The sequence below is a fragment of the Mobula birostris genome, chromosome 11 (genome assembly GCF_030028105.1).
Source record: "Mobula birostris isolate sMobBir1 chromosome 11, sMobBir1.hap1, whole genome shotgun sequence".
NCBI lineage: Eukaryota > Metazoa > Chordata > Chondrichthyes > Myliobatiformes > Myliobatidae > Mobula > Mobula birostris.
This window is the reverse complement of record NC_092380.1, coordinates 1243113-1261590: the sequence shown is the minus strand read 5'-3', so window position 1 is coordinate 1261590 and position 18478 is coordinate 1243113. Positions and strand designations below refer to the sequence as shown.

Below are 18478 nucleotides of genomic sequence, written 5' to 3'. Positions count from 1 at the left end.
CATCTGCCATTTTTTGCCCATTCTTCCAATTTGTCTAAGTCCTGCTTCCTCAGCACTACCTATCTTCATATCATCCGCAAACTTTGCCACAAAGCCATCACCATTATCCAAATCACTGACAAACAATGTGAAAAGCAGTGGTCTCCATACTGACTCCCGAGGAACATCACTAGACACTGGCAGCCAATCAGAAAAGGCCCCTTTTATTCCCACTCGCTGCCTCCTGCCTGTCAGCCATTCTGCTATCCATGCCAGTATCTTTCCTGAAACACCATAGGATTTTATCTTGTTAAGCAGCCTTGATGTGGCGCCTTATCAAATGCCTTCTGAAAATCCAAGTAAGTGATATCCACTGCCTCTCCTGTGTCCACCCTGCTGGTTACTTCCTCGAAGAACTCTAACAGATTTGACAGGCATGATTTCCCTTCACAGAAACCATGCTGACTTTGACTTATTTTCTCATTAGTCTCCAAGTGTCCCGAAACCTCATCTTTAATAATAGACTCCAACACTTCCCCAACCACTGAGGTTAGGCTAACTGGCCCATAATTTCCTTTCTTTTGTCTTCCTCCCTTCTTAAAGAGTGGAGTGACATTTGCAATGTTCCAGTCCTCCGGGACCATGCCTGAGTCATGTAATTCTTGAACGATCACATCCAGGAACCCATGAATCTATCTCACTATTCCTTTTTTTGCACTATTTGTACTCCTTAGTAATTGTACAACTGCCAAGAAACAACAAATTTCACAACATTTAAACCAGTGTTAATAACTTGGCACCCGCTCCATAAGACAAAGGAGCAGAAGTCCACTTAATCACATCCCTCCTATCGCAGGCGGACCTGTACTAAACACAACGCTCAAAGTACGACTCTCCGAAGTCTTGAACAAGTGTAACATAATGTTCTGAGCACTAAAACCAGTGCCCTGACTGACACACAAGCTAGTGAGCCAAACATAGAAACAGGCCTCGTTGAACTCGTTGACTTTATTAACTTTGCCTCCAACTTTCACCCTGCCCTCAAGTTTACCTGGTCCATTTCCGACACCTCCCTCCCCTTTCTAGATCTTTCTGTCTCTGTCTCTGGAGACAGCTTATCCACTGATGTTTACTATAAGCCTACTGACTCTCACAGCTATCTGGACTATTCCTCTTCTCACCCTGTCTCTTGCAAAAACGCCATCCCCTTCTCGCAATTCCTCCGTCTCCGCCGCATCCGCTCTCAGGATGAGGCTTTTCATTCTAGGACGAGGGAGATGTCTTCCTTTTTTAAAGAAAGGGGCTTCCCTTCCTCCACTATCAACTCTGCTCTTAAACGCATCTCCCCCATTTCACGTACATCTGCTCTCATTCCATCCTCCCGCCACCCCACTAGGAATAGGGTTCCCCTGGTCCTCACCTACCACCCCACCAGCCTCCAGGTCCAACATATTATTCTCCGTAACTTCCGCCACCTCCAACGGGATCCCACCACTAAGCAAATCTTTCCCTCCCCCCCATCTCTCTGCATTCCGCAGGGATCGCTCCCTACACAACTCCCTTGTCTATTCGTCCCCCCCATCCCTCCCCACTGATCTCCCTCCTAGCACTTATCCGTGTAAGCAGAACAAGTGCTACACATGCCCTTACACTTCCTCCCTTACCACCATTCAGGGCCCCAAACAGTCCTTCCAGGTGAGGCAACACTTCACCTGTGAGTCGACTGGGGTGATATACTGCGTCTGGTGCTCCCGATGTGGCCTTTTATATATTGGCGAGACCCGACGCAGACTGGGAGACCGCTTTGCTGAACACCTACGCTCTGTCTGCCAGAGAAAGCAGGATCTCCCAGTGGCCACACATTTTAATTCCACATCCCATTCCCATTCTGACATGTCTATCCACGGTCTCCTCTACTGTAAAGATGAAGCCACACTCACGTTGGAGGAACAACACCTTATATTCCGTCTGAGTAGCCTCCAACCTGATGGCATGAACATCGACTTCTCTAACTTCCGCTAAGGCCCCACCTCCCCCTCGTACCCCATCTGTTACTTATTTTTATACACACATTCTTTCTCTCTCTCTCCTTTTTCTCCCTCTGTCCCTCTGAATATACCTCTTGCCCATCCTCTGGGTCCCCCCCCCCGTCTTTCTTCCCGGACCTCCTGTCCCATGATCCTCTCGTATCCCCTTTTGCCAATCACCTGTCCAGCTCTTGGCTCCATCCCTCCCCCTCCTCCTATCATTTTGGATCTCCCCCTCCCCCTCCAACTTTCAAATCCCTTACTCACTGTTTCTTCAGTTAGTCCTGATGAAGGGTCTCGGCCTGAAACGTCGACTGCACCTCTTCCTAGAGATGCTGCCTGGCCTGCTGCGTTCACCAGCAACTTTGATGTGTGTTGATAGAAACAGGCCATTCAGGTTTGGGCCAGGGTTCTATGCCACTGACTATTAAATTCATCTATCACATGTACTGTACATCGACACATACTGTGAAATGCATCATTTGCATCAACACCCAACGATGTGCTGGGGCAGCCTGCAAGTGCCACCACACATCCTGGTGCCACAGGTCACGCCCAGAGTGCTTGTCAGGACATAACAAATCACCAAAAGCAACAACACTGATACATATATTCAAGCAGAAATGTTTACTCCTGCTGTACGGTGGGGGTTCAAACTTGAGTTGCAGGGGGATGGGAACTGGAGTGCCAGAACAGTTAGTGGAGAGGTTGTAGGGACGATGTTGGTAAGACGTCAGACAAAGTCAGGAAGCAAAAAGTTGAGCGTTGTGCGACTAGTGTCCTGAGCTGCAAATATTTCAACGTAAGAAGTATTGTAGGGAAGGCGGATGGGCTCGGGGCACAGATCAACACCTGAAATTATGACGTTGAGGCTTGGTTGCAGGAGGGGCAGGAGGGGCAGCTCAATATTCTGGGGTTCTGTTGTTGTAGACGTGACTACGGGATTAGAGGAGGAGGGGATGGCGTTACTAGTCAGGAAACATGTCACAGCACTGCTCAGTCAGGACAGATGGGAGATGAAGATTTGATTACTACTCTGCGAAGTCTGTTCCAGAGATGCCTACCCTGAAGAATTTAAATCTTCCCTTCGACGGGAGTTCAGTGAAACCCTCCCTCGCCACTCTCCGACTCTGACCAAGTGCTTCCCAGACCCGCTACTACAGCCATGTATCCTGCCTGGGGCCATGACTTCTCCGCCGACTTAAACTGCACCGTTTCCAGATTCGTTTTCAAGCCGCTCGATTCGGAACCAGGCACTCACATTCCATTGACTGCTTCTCCCACCGCGTTCTGAGCACCAGGCTTTCCGCCATGTAACTTCCACAACCCCGGGATTCCCTCTCCGCCACCTTTAGCTTCTTCATGCTCCACTGGATCCACGATGTTAATCGCCGGTTCTTTGACTTTCTCACGTCCTGCGAGGATCGGGAGATCGCCCGTCTACACACCACAGAACCTGGCCGACTCCAACGCCGTCAGGCCCGGACGTCCCGAGACCGCGATCCCTGCCGCTGGCTCCAGCGGTCCAGAGCAGATTCTAAACCCGGACTCCGCCGCCATCACTGCAGGCTCCAGCGACCTCGGACACCTCCAAAGTGCCGATTGCACAACCACCAACTCCAGCTCTGGCCGTGACCTCCCGGTTGGGTCTTCACACGCTGCCGCTGGAACCCCCGTCTCCCCTTCCCCAACCACCACTTCACAATCCCGTGTCTCTCAGGTCCCACCGCCAACTCCTGATCCTTGGAGACTCCATCTTCCTCTCACCCCACCATCCCTGAACACCCCAAACCCCCCTTCCTCTCTGACCCTTCCAACCCCGCTTCCCCTCTGACACTTCCAACCTCCCCTGACCCTACCAAACCCCCCCTTCCCCTCTGACACTTCCAACCCCCCCTCCCCTCTGACACTTCCAACCTCCCCTGACCCTACCAAACCCCCCCTTCCCCTCTGACACTTCCAACCTCCCTTCCCCTCTGACACTTCCAACCCCCCTGACCCTTCCAAACCCCCCTTCCCCTCTGACACTTCCAACCCCCCTTCCCCTCTGACACTTCCAACCCCCCTCTGACCCTTCCAAAACCCCCCTCCCTTCCGACACTTCCAACCCTCCCCTCCCCTCTGACACTTCCAACCCCCCTTCCCCTCTGACACTTCCAACCCTCCTTCCCCTCTGACCCTTCCAACCATCCCCTTCCCCTCTGACACTTCCAACCCCCCCGACCCTTCCAAACCCCCCTCCCCTCTGACACTTCCAACCCTCCCTCCCCTCTGACCCTTCCAACCCCCCCTTCCCCTCTGACACTTCCAACCCCCCTTCCCCTCTGACACTTCCAACCCCCCTCCCCTCTGACCCTTCCAACCCCCCTTCCCCTCTGTCACTTCCAACCATCCCCTTCCCCTCTGACACTTCCAACCCCCCTCGACCCTTCCAAACCCCCCTCCCCTCTGACACTTCCAACCCTCCCTCCCCTCTGACCCTTCCAACCCCCCCTTCCCCTCTGACACTTCCAACCCCCCTTCCCCTCTGACACTTCCAACCCCCCTTCCCCTCTGACCCTTCCAACCCCCCTCCCCTCTGACACTTCCAACCCCCCCGACCCTTCCAAACCCCCCTCCCCTCTGACACTTCCAACCCCCCCTGACACTTCCAACCCCCCCGACACTTCCAACCCCCCTTCCCCTCTGACACTTCCAACCATCCCCTTCCCCTCTGACCCTTCCAACCCCCCTTCCCCTCTGACACTTCCAACCCCCCTTCCCCTCTGACACTTCCAACCATCCCCTTCCCCTCCGATACTTCCAACCATCCCCTTCCCCTCTGACACTTCCAACCCCCCTTCCCCTCTGACACTTCCAACCATCCCCTTCCCCTCTGACACTTCCAACCCCCCTTCCCCTCTGACACTTCCAACCATCCCCTTCCCCTCTGACCCTTCCAACCCCCCTTCCCCTCTGACACTTCCAACCCCCTTCCCCTCTGACACTTCCAACCATCCCCTTCCCCTCTGACCCTTCCAACCCCCCTTCCCCTCTGACACTTCCAACCCCCCTTCCCCTCTGACACTTCCAACCATCCCCTTCCCCTCTGACACTTCCAACCCCCCTTCCCCTCTGACACTTCCAACCCCCCTTCCCCTCTGACACTTCCAACCATCCCCTTCCCCTCTGACCCTTCCAACCCCCCTTCCCCTCTGACACTTCCAACCCCCCCTTCCCCTCTGACACTTCCAACCATCCCCTTCCCCTCCGATACTTCCAACCATCCCCTTCCCCTCTGACACTTCCAACCCCCCCTTCCCCTCTGACACTTCCAACCCCCCTTCCCCTCTGACACTTCCAACCATCCCCTTCCCCTCTGACACTTCCAACCCCCCTTCCCCTCTGACACTTCCAACCATCCCCTTCCCCTCTGACACTTCCAACCATCCCCTTCCCCTCTGACACTTCCAACCCCCCCGACCCTTCCAAACCCCCCTCCCCTCTGACACTTCCAACCCTCCCTCCCCTCTGACCCTTCCAAGCCCCCCTTCCCCTCTGACACTTCCAACCCCCCTCCCCTCTGACACTTCCAACCCCCCCTGACCCTTCCAAACCCCCCCTCCCCTCTGACACTTCCAACCCCCCCTGACACTTCCAACCCCCCCTGACACTTCCAACCCCCCTTCCCCTCTGACACTTCCAACCATCCCCTTCCCCTCTGACACTTCCAACCCCCCTTCCCCTCTGACACTTCCAACCCCCCTTCCCCTCTGACACTTCCAAACCCCCCTCCCCTCTGACACTTCCAAACCCCCCTCCCCTCTGACACTTCCAACCATCCCCTTCCCCTCTGACACTTCCAACCATCCCCTTCCCCTCTGACACATCCAACCCCCCTTCCCCTCTGACACTTCCAACCCCCCCTTCCCCTCTGACACTTCCAACCCTCCTTTCCCTCTGACACTTCCAACCCCACTTCCCCTCTGACACTTCCAACCATCCCCTTCCCCTCTGACACTTCCATCCATCCCCTTCCCCTCTGACACTTCCAACCCCCCCTTCCCCTCTGACACTTCCAACCCTCCTTCCCCCCCTTTAATCTCAGCTGTCGTCCATGTCGGGGTTTCACCATTCCCTCCGAACTTCCCCTCTCTGAGACAGAATGTTCTGTCCTCAGTAACGGCCTCACTTTTGTCCCCCTGTGCCCACACCTCAGTGAGATCCACGCCCGCCATGACGCTGAGCTCTTCTTCCGTGGCCTCCATCTCCGGGCCTACTTCTTTGGCAAGGACTCCCCACCCCGCACCAATGACCCCCATCTCCCGTCTTCAACCCTCCCCCTCTTCCTGAACACCCCACCCTGGTCTTCTGCCTGCTCTGGACCTTTTCATTGCCAACTGCCGAAGGGACATTAACCGTCTAGACTTAACGCTCCTCTCTCCAATTCCAACCTCACTCCTTCCGAACACTCGGCTCTCCACTCCCTCCGCACTAATCCTAACCTCACCATCAAACCCGCAGGTCAGGGAGGTGCTGTAGTAGTCTGGCAGACTGACCTCTACCTTGCTGATGCCCAGTGCCAACTCTCAGACACCTCCTCTTACTTACTCCTCAGACAGGACCCCACTAAGGAACACCAGGCTATCGCCTCCCACACCATCAGCAACCTTATTGACTCTGGGGATCTCCTATCCACCGCCACTGACCTCATAGTTCCTGCACCCCACAACTCCCATTTCTACCTCCACCCGAAATCTACAAGCGTGCTTGTCCAGGTAGACCCATTGATTCAGCTTGTTCGTGCCCCACTGAACTCATATCTGCATACCTTGACTCTGTTTTATCTGCCCGGTTCAGTCCCTTCCTACCTACATCTGTGACACCTCACACACTCTTGATCTTTTCAAGGATTTCAGGTTCCCTGGAACCCATCATCTTATTTTTACTATGGATGTCCAATCCCTGTACACCTCCATCCCCCACCAGGAAGGCCTCAAAGCTCTCCATCTCTTTCTGGTCACCAGACCCAACCAGTTCCCCTCCACCACCACTCTCCTCCGCCTAGCGGAACTTGTCCACACGCTAAATAATTTCTCCTTTGGCCCCTCCCACTTCCTTCAAACGAAGGGTATAGCCATGGGAACTTGCATGGGTCCCAGCTATGCCTGTCTGTTTGTCGGTTACGTGGAACAAGCCTACACTAGTGACCGTCTCACATTTTTCCTGCACTACATTAATGACTGCACTGGTGCTGCTTCCTGCATCCATGCTGAACTCGTCAATTTCATCCACTTTGCCTCCAACTTCCACCTGACCCTCAAATTCACCTCCGACGCTTCCCTTTCCTTTCTCGATCTCACTGTCTCTGTCTCTGGAGACAGCTTATCCACCGATGCCTATTGTAAACCCACGGACTCTCACCGCTACCTGGACTGTACTTCGTCCCACATTGCTACTTGTGAAACCACCATCCCCTTCTCTCAATTCCTCCATCTCCATTGCATGGTGCTCTGTCTCACCAATCAACTTTCTGCTCTCAGGCCGAGGCTGTTCATTCTAGAATGAAGATGACCTCCTTTTTCAAAGAAAGGGGCTTCCCTTCCTCCACCATCAATGCTGCCCTCAATCGCATCTCTTCCACTTCACGCACATCTGCTCTTACCCCATCCTCCCGCCACCTACCACCTCACCAGCTTCCACATCCAGCACATAATTCTCCGAAACTTCCGCCACCTCCAACGATCCCATGACCAAACACACCTTTCGGTCCCCCCACTTTCTGCTTTCCGTCAGGATCGATTCTGATGCAACCCCCTTGTCCACTTGTCCCTCCCCACTGATCTCCCTCCTGGCAGTTATCCTTGCAAGTTGAATAAGTGCTACACCTGCCCCTACACCTCCTACATCACTACCATTCAGGACCCCAGACAGTCCTTCAAGGTGAGGCGACACTTCACCTGTGAGTCTGTTGGGGTCTTTTACTGTGTTCAGTGCTCCCGGTGTGGCCTCCTGTGTATCGGTGAGACCTGACGTAGATTGGGAGACCGCTTCACCAAGTATCTACACTCCGTCCGCCTGAGCAAGTGGGATCTCCCAGTGGCCACCCATTTTAATTCCACTTCCCATTCCGATATGTCCATCCATGGCCTCCTCCACTGTCGTGATAAGGCCACACTTAGGTTGGAGGATCAACACCTTATATTCTGTTTGGGTAGCTTCCAACCTGGTGGCATGAAAATTAACTTCTCAAACTTCCTGTAATGTCTCACTATTTCTGATTCCCGTGTCCCTCTCTCATGTTATCTCCTTGCTCGCCCATTGCCTCCCTCTGGTAATCCTCCCCCCAACCCTTTTCTTCCTTCCATGGCCTTCTGCCACACCAACCAACTTTCTTTCCTTCCTTTTTCAATCTTTTTATTAGTTTCATAGATTATAAACATAACATAGCAATAATACAAAGTTGTTGGGAATACATTGTTATACTTAACATGAGTAATTATAAAACCAAATAGTATTTAATTGACAAAACTCCCAATCACGTAGGATACCAATGAAAAATGCAGAACAAAAAGAAGATATCTAGACAAAAATCATGAAAAAAAATTTTAAAAAAATAAAACCCCCTCAAAAAAAAACTAATCTAAACAGAATTAATCAACTAAACTAAAAAAGACCTGGGTAATTTTAACAACGTAAAAATGGGAGAAAAGAAAACCTAGGTGTCGACAACTCCATTCCTCTCAACCAACATTACAGAGAAGTAAAATAAGTTTGGAAATGGACAAATTACATCATATGAAAATGCTGAATAAATGGCCTCCAAGTCTTTTCGAATTTAATGGAAGGATCGTAAACCACACTTCTAATTTTTTCCAAATTTAAACACAACATAGTTTGTGAAAATCAGTGAAATATAGTGGGGGGGGGGTAATCTCTTTCCAATTCAGCAAAATGGATCTTCTAGCCATTAAAGTAAGAAATGCAATCATCCGATGAGCTGAAGAGGTTAAATGATTTGATTCTATCATTGGTAACCCAAAAATAGCAGTAAATTGGGTGAGGTTGTAAGTCTGTACTCAACACAGTTGAAATAATATCAAAAATATCTTCATGGACCCTGTACAGATGACAGAGGGAGAAGCTTGCTACCCGGAGGCAGATCAGGATGGATAAGTCCCCGGGGCCTGACAATGCGTTCCCTTGGACCCTGTGGGAGGCAAGTGCAGAAATTGCTGGGGCCATAGCAGAAATATATAAACCATCCTTGGCGATGGGAGAGGTACCGGAGGATTGTAGGATAGTCAACATTGTTCTGCTGTTTTAGAAAGTCTCAAATATAAACCAGGAAATTTTGGGCTGGTGATTCTGACATAAGTTGTGGGAGAGCAATTGGAAGATTCTAAGGGACAGGATGTAGAAGTGTTTGGATAGACATAGACTGATTAAGAATAGTCAGCATGGATTTGTGTGTGCTAAGTAATGTCTAGCCAATCTTACTGTGCTTTACACCCTGGTTCGGAGAAACGTCTCGTTTCCATATATGTTATATGGTTCTATACATTATATACATGTACATAGTTAAATGCAGTATACAGGGTGTCAAGGAGGGGTAGCACCTCTTGTGCGAAGACCCAAACCGTAACAACACCTCACTCATCCTTACTCTAAGCACTGGCATCGGATGGACTCTCCTTGCCTGCCCATCGCCTCCCTCTGGTGCTTCTCCCCCCCTTTTCTTCTCTCCATGGCCTTCTGTCCTCTCCTGTCAGACTCCCCCTTCTCCAGTCCTGTAACTCTTTCACCAATCAATTTCCCAGCTCTTTTCCTCATCTCACCCCCTCCCGGTTTCACCTACCACCTTGTGTTTTTCTCTCCCGTACCCCTCCACATTTTAAATTTACTCCTCATCTTTTTTTCTCCATTCCTGGTGAAGGGCCTCTGCCGGAAACGTGGACTGTATTCTTTTCCATAGATGCTGCCTGGCCTGCTGAGTTCCTCCAGCATTTTGTGTATGTTGCTTGGGTTACAAATACCAGTAAACTTTCTCTTGTTTGGGCTGTAAGACTTGTTTCTGTACTAAATGGCCATGACAAATGTAGCAAGAAATTTGCAAACTGGGAATGGGGTCAAAGATTAAAATTAGTGTGCATGCAGTTATGCACAGGAAGTCCAAAGGCAGATTATTGTCTGAGATAAGAGAGAGCAAAGTTCAGAGAGTATTTATCAGGAAGGCATTTGGCGTTTACACCCAGGGTCCTAGACAGTGTCCTCTTGAACACTTCCCACTGCTTCAGTAATAATCAAAGACACCTGATGTTCTCTCTTCTCCCCTCTCCCATCAGACAGAACTTTAAACTTTATACTTTATTGTTGCCAAACAATTGATACTAGAACGTACAATCATCACAGCGATATTTGATTCTGTGCTTCCTGCTCCCTAGATTACAAATCGATAGTAAATATTAAAAATTTAAATTATAAATCATAAATAGAAAATAGAAAAATGGAAAGTAAGGTAGTGCAAAAAAACCGAGAGGCAGGTCCGGATATTTGGAGGGTACGGCCCAGATCCGGGTCAGGATCCGTTCAGCAGTCTTATCACAGTTGGAAAGAAGCTGTTCCCAAATCTGGCCATACGAGTCTTCAAGCTCCTGAACCTTCTCCCGGAGGGAAGAGGGACGAAAAGTGTGTTGGCTGGGTGGGTCGTGTCCTTGATTATCCTGGCAGCACTTCTCCAACAGCGTGCGGTGCAAAGTGAGTCCAAGGACGGAAGACTGGTTTGTGTGATGTGCTGCGCCGTGTTCACGATCTTCTGCAGCTTCTTTCGGTCTTGGACAGGACAACTTCCATACCAGGTTGTGATGCACCCTAGAAGAATGCTTTCTACGGTGCATCTATAAAAATTAGTGAGGGTTTTAGGGGACAGGCCAAATTTCTTTAGCTTTCTCAGGAAGTAAAGTTGCTGGTGGGCCTTCTTGGCAGTGAACTCTGCTTGGTTGGACCAAGACAGGTCATTTGTGATATTGACCCTGAGGAACTTAAAGCTTTTGACCTGTTCCACTTGCGCACCATCGATGTAAATTGGGTCGTGCGGTCCGCTAGAAGTTGCAAAACCAGAAAGCTTGTCTCACCAGGCTCGAGGTCAGCTTCTAACCCACTGTTATCAAACTACTGAATGGGTCCCCTGTACAATGAGATGGGATTCGGTCCCACAATCTACCGAATTATGATCTCTCACCTGCCTGCACTGTAACTGTTACACTTCATTCTGCATTCTGTTATTGCTTTAGCTCAATGCATTGTGTCATGGCCTGATCTGCATGAACAGTATACAAGACAAGCTTTTCACTGTATCCTGGTACGTGTGACGATAATAAACCAATAAAGCACTGGAGAAGAGGATGGATTGACACTGGAGGCAATCCAGTGGAGATTGACGGGGTCGTCCCAGCACCAGCAGATACAGAAGTCAGGTTTGAGTCCTCCGATTTCAGGGCAACAAGGGTTGATCTTAAGGTTACTGACAGCAGACCCTGAGGGGGAGGTTGGGATGTTTCCAACAGTGCAAGAGTCTCAGGCTTGGTTCAAAGATTAAGGGGCGGGGGTGGTTGTTTCAAACTAAGGGTGTGTAGGATCTACTGGCAGAGGGTGAGGGGGTTAGTGAGGAGGGACAAGAGAGTGGGGGGAAGAGCGAGGGAAAGGAGGAGGGATGAAGATGGGGAAGAATAAGAAGGGCAGGAATAGGGGAAAAGGGGAAGAGAGGAGATGGAGAGGAAAAGAGAGAGGGGAGGGAGGCGGAGGTGCATGAGGAACGGGGGAAATGAGGATGGAGGGTGAGGGAGAGGGTGGATGGGGAAGAGAGTTTAGGAGGGAGAGAGAAGAGGAGGGATGGTAGTGTTGGAGAGAGGAGGGTTGAGGAAGGAGGGGATGGGGTAGAGAGGAGAGAAGGGTATTGGAGGGGATGGGAGGAAGTGAGTTGAGGGGAGAGGGTGAGGAGAAGAGAAAGGGGTTGGAGGGGGAGAGGGGCAGGGTGGTGGTGAGTAGAGGGCTGGGGCAACACTGGACAGACAAACAGAAGAACCTCAGACAACCCTCACCCTCCTTCCCCGGGCTTCCTCCCTCCCTTTGTCTCCTGGCCACAGCATAAAGCTGGACTCTGCTTTCCCTGGAAACACGGTCACGTGAGATTTGGAATGTGAAACTGCCGAGAGGAAACCGAAGTTTGCCAAGTTCAAAGGAGAGAGAGAGGATCAACAGAGTGCTGGGTAAGTTTCTCCGAAAGCCCTCAGCCCTAACTCTCCCATTCCACTATCGCCTCCTTCCTTTTCATTCTCTCCTCTCATCACCCCACTTTCCTCTTTGCCCATTCCCACCCTCTCCCTTTCCTCTCTCTCGCACTTTCTGTCCCCTTGTTTGTGAGACGTTCCAGACACTTCCCCACATCCCCCCCCCCCCCCGCATCTCCCTCCATCCCAGCATCGAGATCAAAATTCCCCGGACACCCTCCCCTTTACACTTTGTCAGGGACTCGGTGCTGTCTCTCCGAACCACATCCCATCTGCCTGTCTGCAGCGGGTGCCCCTAACTCTCGTTGCCCCCTCCCCTTCCCTCTGTCACCCTCACTGCCACTCTCCCTCCTCCTGTCACTGATTTCTTGCTCCTGCCTGCTCCCTCCTGTCATTTGATCTGTTTCCCACTCTCTCTCACACTCGCACGCACACCCATAATCTCTATCACCCCTCTCTCTCCCTCTTCCCATCTCTCTCTCTCAATCTCTCTCCCTCCCTCCCAGCATGACCTCTTTCCCACTCTCACCGACACACGCATACATCCTCTTTCTCCCCCTCCCTCGCTCTCACAGACACACACACACACACCGGGGATTTGTGACCTAACTTTCTTTGCCCGACCCTTCCCTCCTTCCCCATTCTTCCCCTTCGCTGTCTCCCATTCCTCTACGACTGATCGCATAATCAATTCTCATCCATGCCTCCCTTGTACCAGTTCCCTGATTCCTACCTAACCCCCCACCCCCCGCAAGTTCCCCCACGTTGATCTGCTATTTTGATCACTAATTACACCTCGTTCAGCCGGTCTAACCTGCGCTGGCGTGTACTCCTGGATACAGTCTCCGGCAGCGAGGGCTCGGGGAATATTGCCACCGCTGTCTGTAAGCAGCTTTTATCTTCTCCCTATCATTGTTCTCAGTTTTTTTTGTGCAGGGTGGGGCGGGGGGGGGGGAGTGTTGTTGCGCCTCTTCCATTTGTGTTCCTTTTTTTGAGGGGGGAGTGGGGTTTTGCCTGTATCATGTAGTTCAGTTTTTTTGTGCGGGGAGAGAGGATTTGAGGGTTGCTAGAAACATAGAAAATCGGTACAGGAGTAGGCCATTCGGCCCTTCGAGGATGATCAGCCATTTATTATGATCATGGCTGATCATCCAACTCAGAACCCCGCCCCAGCCTTCCCTCCATACCCCCTGATCCCCGTAGCCACAAGGGCCATATCTAACTCCCTCTTAAATATAGCCAATGAACTGGCCTCAACTGTTTCCTGTGGCAGAGAATTCACAGATTCACCACTCTCTGTGTGAAGAAGTTTTTCCTCATCTCGGTCTTAAAAGGCTTCCCCTTTATCCTCAAACTGTGACCCCTCATTCTGGACTTCCCCAACATCGGGAACAACCTTCCTGCATCTAGCCTGTCCAATCCCTTTAGGATTTTATACGTTTCAATGAGATCCCCCCTCAATCTTCTAAATTCCAATGAGTACAAGCCCAGTTCATCCAGTCTTTCTTCATATGAAAGTCCTGTCATCCCAGGAATCAATCTGGTGAACCTTCTTTGTACTCCCTCTATGGCAAGGATGTCTTTCCTCAGATTAGGGGACCAAAACTGCACACAATACTCCAGGTGTGGTCTCACCAAGGCCTTGTACAACTGCAATAGTACCTCCCTGCTCCTGTACTCGAATCCTCTCGCTATAAATGCCAGCATACCATTCGCCTTTTTCACTGCCTGCTGTACCTGCATGCCCACTTTCAATGACTGGTGTATAATGACACCCAGGTCTCGTTGCACCTCCCCTTTTCCTAATCGGCCACCATTCAGATAATAATCTGTTTTCCTGTTTTTGCCACCAAAGTGGATAACTTCACATTTATCCACAGTAAATTGCATCTGCCATGAATTTGCCCACTCACCTAACCTATCCAAGTCACCCTGCATCCTCTTGGCATCCTCCTCACAGCTAACACTGCTGCCCAGCTCTGTGTCATCCGCAAACTTGGAGATGCTGCATTTAATTCCCTCATCTAAGTCATTAATATATATTGTAAACAACTGGGGTCCCAGCACTGAGCCTTGCGGTACCCCACTAGTCACTGACTGCCATTCTGAAAAGGTCCCGTCTATTCCCACTCTTTGCTTCCTGTTTGCCAACCAATTCTCTATCCACATCAATACCATATCCCCAATACTGTGTGCTTTAAGTTTGCACACTAATCTCCTGTGTGGGACCTTGTCAAAAGCTTTTTGAAAATCCAAATATACCACATCCACTGGCTCTCCCCTATCCACTCTACTAGTTACATCCTCAAAAAATTGTGAGATTCGTCAGACATGAATTTCCTTTCACAAATCCATGCTTTGTCCGATGATTTCACTGCTTTCCAAATGTGCTGTTATCACATCTTTGATAACTGACTCCAGCAGTTTCCCCACCACCGACGTTAGGCTAACCGGTCTATAATTCCCCGGTTTCTCTCCCTCCTTTTTTAAAAGACGGGGTTACATTAGCCACCCTCCAATCCTCACAAACTAGTCCAGAATCTAAAGAGTTTTGAAAAATTATCACTAATGCATCCACTATTTCTTGGGCTACTTCCTTAAGCACTCTGGGATGCAGACCATCTGGCCCTGGGGATTTATCTGCCTTTAATCCCTTCAATTTACCTAACACCACTTCCCTACTAACATGCATTTCCCTCAGTTCCTCCATCTCACTGGACCCTCTGTCCGCTGCTATTTCCAGAAGATTATTTATGTCCTCCTTAGTGAAGACAGAACCAAAGTAGTTATTCAATTGGTCTGCCATGTCCTTGTTCCCCATGATCAATTCAGCTGTTTCTGACTGTAAGGGACCTACATTTGTCTTAACCAATCTTTTTCTTTTCACATATCTATAAAAACTTTTACAGTCAGTTTTTATGTTCCCTGCCAGCTTTCTCTCATAATCTTTTTTCCTTTTTCTAATTAAGCCCTTTGTTCTCCTCTGCTGGACTCTGAATTTCTCCCAGTCATCAGGTGAGCCACTTTCTCTGGCTAATTTGTATGTTTCTTCTTTGGAATTGATACTATCCCTAATTTCCCTTGTCAGCCATGGGTGCACTACCTTCCTTGATTTATTTTTTGCCAAACTGGGCTGAACAATTGTTGTAGTTTATCCATGCGATCTTTAAATGCTTGCCATTGCATATCCACCGTCAATCCTTTAAGTGTCATTTGCCAGTCTATCTTAGATAATTCACGTCTCATACCTTCAAAGTTACCCTTTTTTAAGCTCAGAACCTTTGTTTCTGAATTAACTATGTCACTCTGAATCTTAATGAAGAATTCCACCATATTATGGTCACTCTTACCCAAGGGGCCTCTCACGACAAGATTGCTAATTAACTCTTCCTCATTGCTCAATACCCAGTCCAGAACGGCCTGCTCTCTAGTTGGTTCCTCGACGTGTTGTACGCCTGTTCGGATTGTGTTCAGTTTTTATTGTGTGAGGAGGGGGGATTTGGGGATTGTCCCTGTAACACACACAAAATGCTGGAGGAACACAGCAGGCCAGACAGCAGCTATAGAAAAAAAGCACAGTCGACATTTCGCAGCAAGTCCCTTCGGCAGGTGCTGCTTGGATTTCCAGCATCTGCTGATTTTCTCTTGTTTGTGATTTGATTTCCTGTAGTGTTTTGTTTGTTTCTTCGTGTGTGGAAGAGGATTTGGGGTTGCGGATGGAGCTGCCTTTTTATCATTTCTTTCTTCATTTCATGGGTACCTGGAGAAGAAGAATTTCAGAGTTGTATACTTTGATAATAAATGAAATTTTTGGACCTCAGACTGTTTGGGTTCCTTCAGGTACTCAAGTTTTCTTGCACAATCCAGAGATGTTCAGCTTGGTAGGTTATTTGGTCAGTGTAAGTTGTCCAGTGATCAGGCAAGAGTTAAGACAACTCACGACACGTCAAGAACATGGATAAACTTTACACCCAGAAGCAACCGGCCAGAGCATCCTGTCCTCTTCAGAGCTCGTGGTTGCTGGGTGGATTCGGCTGAATGGCCAGAAGAACCTACTACGAACTTTATCTCAATAAAACGAAAGCAGATTATTCCTTTGATGCCTCGTAAACCAGACAGATGAGCCCCAAGTCCTGACAAGCTGGTTCAGGGACAACTACTTCCTTTCAACCATTCAGATCGTGAACCAACTGTCACAACCCTAATCACCATATCGGTACAGAAACACTGTGACCCCTGAACCAACCGTCACAACCCTAATCACCATCTCAGTACAGAAACACCGTGACTTCTGAACCAAGTCACACCCCTCATCACCATCTCAGTACAGAAACACCATGACCACTCTCAACCAACCATCACACCCCGAATCACCATCTCAGTACAGAAACACTGTGACCTCTGAAACAACCGTCACAACCCTAATCACCATCTCAGTACAGAAACACTGACCACTCTGAACCAACCGTCACACCGCTAATCACCATCTCAGTACAGAAACACCCTGACCACTGAACCAACAGTCAAACCCCTAATCACCATCTCAGTACAGAAACACTGTGACCTCTGAACCATCCCAATCCTAATCACCATCTCAGTAGAGAAACACCGTAACCACTCAGAACCAACCGTCACAACCCTAATCACCATCTCAGCAGAGAAACACCGTGACCTCTGAACCAACAGTCACACCCATAATCACCATCTCAGTACAGAAACACTGTGACCTCTGAACCAATCGTCACTACCCGAATCACCATCTCAGTACAGAAACACCGTGACCTCTGAACCAACAGTCACAAAATAGATCACCATCTTAGTACAGAAACACCATGACCTCTGAACCAACCGTCACAACCCTAATCACCATCTCAGTAAAGAAAGACCGTGACCTCTGAACCAACTGTCACAACCCTAATCACCATCTCAGTACAGAAACACCGTGACCTCTGAACCAACCGTCAAAACCCTAATCACCATCTCAGTACAGAAACACCGTGACCTCTGAACCAACAGTCACAAACCAAATCACCATCTCAGTACACAAACATCGTGACCTCTGAACCAACCGTCACACTCATAATAACCATATCATTACAGAAACACCATGACCCCTGAACCAACAGTCACACCCTTAATCACCATCTCAGTACAAAAACACCGTGACGTCTGAACCAACCGTCACAACCTTAATCACCATCTCAGTACAGTAACACCGTGACCCCTGAACCAACACTCACAACCCTAATCACAAACTCAGTAAAGAAACACTGTAACCTCTGAAGCAACCGTCACAACCCTAATCACCATCTCAGTACAGTAACACCGTGACCCCTGAACCAACACTCAAAACCCTAATCACAAACTCAGTAAAGAAACACTGTGACCTCTGAAGCAACCGTCACAACCCTAATCACCATCTCAGTAAAGAAACACCACAACCTCTGAACCAACCGTCACAACCCTAATCACCATCTCAGTACAGAAACACCGTGACCACTCTGAACCAACCGTCACAACCCTAATTACCATCTCAGTATAGAAGCACCATGACCACTCTGAACTAACAGTCACAACCCAAATCACCATCTCAGCACAGAAACACCTTGACCTCTGAACCAACAGTCAGACCCCTAATCAGCTTCTCAGTACAGAAACACCGTGACCCCTGAACCAACAGTCACAAACTTATTCACCATCTCAGTATAGAAACACTGTGACCACCCTGGACCAACTGTCAGAACCCTAATCACCATCTCAGTACAGAAACACCGTCACCTCTGAACGAACCGTCACAATCCTAATCACCATCTCAGTACAGAAACACCGTGACCCCTGAACCAACCGTCACAACCCTAATCACCATCTCAGTACACAAACACTGTGACCTCTGAACCACCCGTCACAACCCAAATCACCATCTCAGTACAGAAACACATTGACCTCTGAACCAACAGTCACAACCCTAATCACCATCTCAGTACATAAACACCGCGACCTCTGAACCAACAGTCACACCCCTAATCAGCTTCTCAGTACAGAAACACCGTGAGCACTGAACCAACAGTCACAACCCTAATCACCATCTCAGTACAGACACACTGTGACCCCTGAACCAACAGTCACACCCCTAATCACCATCTCAGTACAGAAACACCGTGACCTCTGAACCAACAGTCACAACCCTAATCGCCATCTCAGTAC

At 49.6% G+C, this 18478-nt stretch overlaps 1 protein-coding gene across 2 annotated transcripts in view; it reads left to right on the top strand.

Moving 5' to 3' along the window:
- Window positions 1-12150: 12150 nt before the first annotated feature.
- The window catches only part of LOC140204711 (sulfotransferase 1C2-like), a 72665-nt gene continuing 66337 nt past the window's right edge, over window positions 12151-18478 (top strand). Inside the window, exons 1-2 of one of the 2 annotated variants that reach the window (XM_072271410.1) lie at window positions 12228-12253; window positions 13079-13158. The gene's annotated coding sequence lies outside the window, so the exon portion shown is untranslated. Of the gene's footprint in view, window positions 12254-13078; window positions 13159-18478 lie in introns of both variants that reach the window. The other variant, XM_072271409.1, reaches the window with a different exon arrangement.